Genomic DNA, 7,577 nt, shown 5'->3' with positions numbered 1-7,577 from the left:
GAGGAGAAGCCCGGGCGGGGGGAGCGCAGCCCCGAGCTGTGATGGGCCGGAGCGCAGAGCTGTGGGGAGCGGCTGAAGGGTCTGGGATGCGACAGAGGGGCTGAAGGTCGGGTTGGGTGCGAGGCTGAACACCGACCCGGTGACCCCGGCGCTGCTGGGAGCTGTCGGGACGCGTTCCAGCACTGATTTCCACGCAGGTTGAGTTCAACCCTGAGCTCGGATTTGCAGATGGAATTGAAACTGCTGCAAAAAAAAAAAAAAAAAAAGAAAGAAAAAAGAAAAAAGAGATTTCTGCTGGGCAGCCACCGCCTGCATCAGAGCCTAACGCGAGTGGAGTGCTTTATTCTCATGCTTTGAATGCAGCTCCCGTGTGCTTGATGAAATGTAGCCATAAAATTGCAAATACGAGGCAATTTGAGTACTGATGGCTAATGCATAACGGCCCAGGAAATGTGAGCGTTTAAAAATGTCCCATTTAAACGTGGGCATTGCCTCCTGCACTCGCACCGCAGCAGAATAAATAAACAGTATATATTTATTATGTTCATGTTGTCTAAAGCCAAAAGAATGAGCCACAATGCGTTACTTGCTTCCTATGACTGGTACTTTATGCCCCAAAAAGACCAGCATGTGAATGGGAAAAGGTGGCAACTAACATGTCTCTACCTTGGAGGAATGGCTTCCTTTGTTTTATGTCTGCAGTTGAACGATTTTATGGGATCACATCGAGCATCAGACTCTCCCACAGTACTGAGCACGACGCCAGCCCTGCAGGAGCCATATGGAGCCGGCCGTGCTGCCTGGCTTCTCCTCTGGTGCGAATTGGAGCAGTTTTGGAGCTGCTCCCCCCTGCTGGCAGCCCTCTGGGGGGATTCCACGCGTGAGGACTCCTCCAGGTGCCCTGGGCTCAGCCCCTCTTGGGCAGATGTCTGCTGATGGAGGGACCCCAAGGAGCTGCACCCCGACCGGCGGGTGTGGGATGAGCAGGGAAGTCTCCACCAGGTCCGTAATCTCTTCTAAATTGTCTGAGAGTGGGAGGAATAAAGAGAGTGAAAATTATCCCTTCTTCTTCCCTGCCCTCCTCCCCTGTACCCCCCAGCAGCATTTCTGGGCGCTCTCAGAATTTATTGAGACAACTCCTGTGGGATGCTACATCATGTCATCCAAGTCTTCCCTATTGACTCTCTTCTGCCGCTGCTGAGTGAAGAAATATGATAGCAGGAGGGATAATGAAGCCGACGTTTTCTTCAAGTCAAACTGATTCTCTCCTAAGATGGGATAAAAGGGTAAAGAACTTTCCCTTCGCAATATTTTTCTCAGTAATGTGTTTTGACAATTTAATTTAGAAGTCATAGAGTAGCGCAGACAAAGTCACCCAGTGGGTGGACATCGGAGAGTTCAGTTGCCTTTGTGATGAATTGGTGATAGTACAGAGATGACAAAACAACACAGGGGGACAAGAAGGAGGCTGGCAGCACTGTCGGCAACGTGCGCAGGATAAATTGAACACTACACTTCATCCAGGATCTTCGACAGTCCCAGGCATCCCAATATAATTTATGAATTGCAATTAGCATTTGATTAGGTTCGTCTTTCAGCTACATGCCTGCTATCACGCGTGCTCGGGTTTTGCAAAACTTGCAGCAAGAAGTTTTTCTGAGTTTGAAGCAGCTATTTATTTAAATCGAAGCAATAAATATGCTGAGGTGGGCTGGTGTGTGGATTCCAAGCCCCATCCTGGCGCTTTGAGGCCGATGAATCCTGGATATTCTTTTCCTGAGACGTGGAAATGCCGGTCTGTCACCCCTCAGCCACTTCAGTGGGCAGACAGAGGAGCAATCATTTCTTTTGGGCGCCCCCAAGGCTGCCCCATAGCAGCTTCCATCCCCCGTGCCCTGTCCCAGCACTGCCCCATGGCAGCAGCCCACATCTCCCATACCTGGGGCAGGGCAGCACAGCCCTGCTGCGCAATTTACCTCCCGAATCACTCCGAAAGGCCCCTGACTGAGCTCCAAACGACTCTGTGGGTTGTTATAAATATACAAAGCTTTTTGTGGGGATATTCATGAAATTCTATCACCGCTTACTCTGGCTGGTAATGGCCTTGTTTATGCATGGGCTCCATACCTGCCTTTGCAGCCTCTCCAAACACAATTCTATTACTGTGTGTAACTGCTCTATCAGCGTGGTGCTTAGTGCTTGCTGCTCTCCAGCTCAGCTCCTTAATGGCCAGGGAAGGTATTAGGCACCGCTGCTTGCGAGCGTTCAGAAGAAAGTTCAAATCTCACAATGTCTTTATTTTAAAATTCATGGAATTTCTAAGTACCAACTTTTAAGCCGTGACCAAATACTCATCTCTTCCTTAAACAACCTTTTACTTCCCTCTGTTTCCCCCCACCGGTTACCTGGGTGCAGAGAGGCAGGCTGTGGCTTCTTTGCAGCTCGTGGAGATCCTTTCCTGGGCTCCTCGCAGGCTTTGGCAGGATGTCACAATTTAATTGTTGGAAACAAGAGCAGGAAATATTAGCAGCGCCAGCGCAATAGGATTTTAATTTAGCTTCAGGGTAGAAATGGGTCTCTAGCAGAGTGCCAGCCTCCAGGATTGCCTTCAAGTGCAAGGAGCCTGGAGTTTGGCTAATAGTTTGCACAACTGGGGTAATTCTGCAGGGATGCAAGGGACTTAATTGGGCTTGTGCTTAAACATCCTCATAATGCGAGGCACGCTGCGTGCTCTGAGCATTATTATTAAACAGCCCATTGCCCTTTTTAATGATCATCTTGGATCACCGTAACAGTGATCAGCAAATAATCCTGGACAAATAAACATCTGTCTTCTGCATCTGCACAGAGCTGGGCTGTGCTGAGCATGGGAGCAGCTGCACCCCGGCCCATTCAGCCCCATGGCAGCCTCCCCCCCCCCAGCCCCACAGCCCTACTGCCTTCATGGGGGGCTGACATCTGTCCCTGTCATCCTTATCCCCATAGGCTGCCCCCTCCAGCCCTGAACACCTCCGCACTGCATGGGAGCGCGTCGCTGCCCGCCTCGACATGGAGGTAAAATATGGGGCAGCGCTGAATTATTCAGCTGGTGAGAAGGGGCTCTCAGGATGGTGCGTTGCTCTTCTGCAGTGTAATTAATAGTCTTTAGATTAAATATGAAATCATTCCTCATCATTAATAATTTAGCTGCAGCGTGGCGATCTTAAGAGAGCGGCGCACTTCATATTCTCCTCAAGTACGTTGCCTGAATCGCTTTGGGGGAAGCCGGACGCCTTTTCATCCATCTCAATTACAAGCCCTGGCTGCTCATTTCCTTCCTGAGCACTGTTTTGCAAAGGTGTAAAACTCTTCCACTCTGTCCTTTCTCTCTCTAACAGCCTGGGAAGTGAGACGACGGCGTTCTGCGTCGATAACCGTTTTCTTCCTGCAACGCGCTGCTTCCATGAGACCTCCCAAACTCCTCAGCCTCGGGCCCCAGGAGATGCTGCTGCTTTGGAGCTAGGGTTCATCCTGGATGCAGTTCCACCGCCCTGCCCGTGGGCTTTCCTCTGCTCCCTGCAGCTGTGCTGGGTCTGATCCTCTCGGGGCAGCTCCGATGCTGATGATGAACAGCTGGGAGAAAGCAATCTCAGTGCCACCTCTCCTGCACCACTTCCAGCACCGTCAGTGGGGAAAAGGGGAAAACCAGCAGCTGTGCTCTGCTGTGCCGCTCATCAGCTGCAGTGTGAGGGCAGGAAGGGGCCGTGGGACGCTGGGCTGCGAGGGGAGCAGCGCTTCTCCCCGCTCCAGTGTTCCTATTGCCAACAGCCAACAGCTGTCAGGCAGCTGCTGCACTGAAATGCCAAAGCCCCGCTGGGTGCCGGGTGCTGGGAGCAGGATGGGGCTGCAGGGCAGTGGCTTTCTGAGGTCCCAATGGATAACCACGGAATCCACGGAGGGAACATCCTCAGCAAAGGCATTCACCAAATGTCACATCTCCCCGGCAGCCCTAAATAACGCCGTAACCTTTCCACAGCGCCCGTGATTCATGCGCTGGCTGCTACAATAGAATAAACTTGTTTGCACACCTGGCTGTGTTTTAAATAGCTTTAATCCCTCTGTGCCTCCCCCACCTCCTCCAACGGTTGCTGCCGAGCGCTGCCAACGCAGCGCAGCTCTCCATCATCACATCCCTCTGCATGCAGACAGTGATGGGGAGAGCCCCATCCCCATTCCTCATCCCCATCCCATCCCCATCCCATCCCCATCCCATCCCCCGCCCCCTTCCCCATCCCATCCCCATCCCCATCCCCTCCCCATTCCCATCCCCATTCCTCTTCCCGGTCCCATCCCCATCCCCATTCCCTCCCCAGCCCCAGGGCTGCCTGCTGGCTCCAGTGCCAAGATTGGGCTCAGGAACTGGACTCAGCATCAGCACGGTCACCCCGCCAGCGCAGTGAGATGGCTGAGCTGTGCTTTGCTGGGGGATCTGCTGGCCCAGCGCTCCTGCACGGAGCGGGTGTGAAAATAGGAACATAAGGGAATGCATTAATGAATATGGAAACCTTCTTTTCTGGTATTGCACGCTCATAAATGAATCCACTTTATAGAGCCATAGCGGAGAGGAAATGACTATTCGGAGCCTGATTTATCTGCTCAAATGCTTTGTAGTACTTCAGATTAATAAAAATATTTAATAAAGAATCAAGATGGTTTATCTGTAATGCAAAGAGAATCACATCCCCTGCATTTTTATTACTGAAAAATTGGAAGTGGGAAGAAATAATGATATAAGCTACTGTATAAATGACAAAAATACCCATTCTCGTTATACGCATTGCTGTACAATCTTTTTCTATCCTATAAACATAATATATTCTTATGCCTATTTCAGTGGATTCAGTACTCATATGCTGCATTGTGTGGTTTAATGCCGTCCCATCCTCAACTGCTCCGGCAAGTGATTAAATAAGAAATAAATTTTGCTGTCATTGCATTTAAAATCAAATCAAGGATCATTTGTTACCCCAAACGAACCAGTTATCCTGCTCTGCTCGTAAGCAGGCTGCTGTTTGCTGAAGCATTTAGAAATGTATATATAGTAAACTCTTTGCATAATGGCTTGTACTGTAATATGATCTTTATGAGCCCGCCGCTCCGGAGGCACTGGCAAGAACCAATAAACAGCACATTGCTTTTTTAATTTAAAGTTCTAGGGAGGAGGCATTTCCTATCGGCTCCATCTGAGCCCCGCTGGCTGCGTGCACAGCTGGGGGCAGAGCTGTGCTGCTCCTCACACAGCGCCGGACCCTGAAACCCTTTGGGGCAGCAGCAAACTGCGCTGCGCCTCGTGGCGCTGCCTCATCCGTGGCCTCTTGTGTTGTAATGGGCATCAAAACCTCTGTCTTTAATTGCAGGACCTCTGAACGGCCCTTCAGCTGCTGGCAGAGTGGAGCCTTGCCAATAGCAGTCATTTTAAGGTCCGTTCTTGGTTGGAGGTGGCATTTTCCCCCTCCCCATCGCAGGCGTTGGGCTCGCCATGCGCCGTCGTTGGGTTCTACCGATGGGCAGCCAGGATGGAGTCATAGAATCACGCAATCACAGAACCTTTCAGGCTGGAAAAGCCCTCTGAAATCCCCAGGCCCACCTGCAGCCACGCCACCAACGCATCCCACAGTGCAGCACTGGAACACGCCTGGGGATGGGCAGCCCCTGCCAGTGCACCATTGCTCTTACAGGGCAGAAACTGCTCCAATTTTGGTTCCATCCCTCATTACCAGGTGGTCGTGCACAACCCGTCCCGCTCTGGGAGCCCTTTTTTCTTAGAAAGCTTCAGGAAAGGCCCTGGTAGAAACCCTGAGCCCTGCCAGGCCCAGCGGGTGAATTGTTTGCTGCAAATTATTTGCTCAGCTTTAATTATCGAGTTTTGGCACCCATTAGTTAAACCGGTTAATTTTATTACAGAGAAAACAACAAATCACAAGGCTGACAATAATGAGGATGAACAGGCATTTAATTATCCCCGTTCTAGACAGAACAATTATTAATTTTAAATTGCAGAAACTCATTTGAAAAGTTTGGAGTCTGGAGAACTGTCAGGAGTGCAAAACACTGCTGCAGGAGGTGATGGCCGGATGGGGTCCCAAGTCCCAGCAAATCAGGCAGAGCAATTCCTGCACCAGCCCCTTCCTCCCCATTGTAGAACACAAAGAGAAAACCAATAAACCCCATGGGAGAAGCACGGAGTGACGTTCCTGTGTGCAGTGTTGCACAGAGGTGTGCAAGGAGTGCTGTGCCATGTGCAGCATCCCGTGGGGACGTGCAGGGAGCAGTGTGTCCCCATGTGTCCCTTGCTGTATTCAGGGTCCCTCTGGGCTGCCCGACCCCTTCCCCTTTGCCCCAACCCCACGCACTGCAGGCTCTCAGCTCCTCCCTGCCTGCCCAAGCTGCGGCCAGAGGGAAGAAACAGCAACGAAAGGAAGAAGTTGGGAAGGAGCAGCTCGAGCTCGAAGAAACAAATGAAATCTCATCATTTATCCCCAGTGGTCAGTGGCACAGATAACATTTTTCAAAGTGTAATTGCAGTCAATTGTACTTTCCCCCCAGTGCCCGTCAGCTCATCTTAGCTGGCGTGATAAATGTTGGCTTTTAAGCAAGAATGGATTGATTATTAATAGCTTAGATACCAGTTACAGGAACTGCAATAAAACTAGATTTTAATTTCCCTCTCTATTAAGGAATCTCATGTTTCATTCAACATAGAGAGAAAATAGGGTGGTTTTTCTGCAAAGGTATTAGATATGCTGCTGGGATGAAGGCCCGTTGAGGCACCCAAGCGTGGTCTCTATCAGACTGGGTTTGGGCAGCACTGGGTTGCTGGGATGTGTGGCCCCCAAAGCACTGCGACCCCAAAGCTGCCCGAAATCCCTGCACAGCACCATTCATGGGGCAGGGAGGTTGGGCTGTGATCTGTGTCTAAACCAGGGGAAAAAGCACAAAAGCCGCCTTGACTGAAGAACAGAGCTGTGCATTTTAATCTCTTATAACTTACTTTTATGATGTAATTCTGAATTATGTTATTGCATTTGTATTTAGAGAGCACGCCAGATGGCGCATGCAGTAACACTTTAAATTAGGGTTTCCCAAATACACATTAAATTTAGATTTAATAAGACAGTTATCGCACGGGAATTAAATACCAATTGATTATTTGTAAAATAACCCAGCGTGGCGACGTGCAGCTCGGCCATGCTGGTGCTCAGCAGCTGCCACGAGGATGGGGAACCTTTGCCCCCTGGCTGGGCTCAGTCCCATCCTGCCACGTCCCCACCTGTGCACCTCTGGGGACAGAAGGATGTGACACAGCCCACAGCTGGAGCTGCCCGCACGTCGTGCAAACCCAGTGTCACAGATAGCACCTCCAGCTCCGTGCTGCCGCAGATCCGTGTTACTGTTACTCTCCAGCACCACAACACGCTGCTCGTATCGTCGGGGTAATTTACCTTTCTAATCAAATCGATTTCCATTCAAATGAATTCTCTTGTCCATCTCCCTTCCAGTAATGTTATTTTAAGCGTGAGCTGTGTCTTGGTACGAAC

This window comes from Centrocercus urophasianus, unplaced genomic scaffold, assembly GCF_019232065.1.
Source record: "Centrocercus urophasianus isolate 14NV4802_14NV808 unplaced genomic scaffold, USGS_Curo_1.0 seq_34, whole genome shotgun sequence".
NCBI lineage: Eukaryota > Metazoa > Chordata > Aves > Galliformes > Phasianidae > Centrocercus > Centrocercus urophasianus.
Note: the sequence above shows the minus strand (reverse complement) of the source record.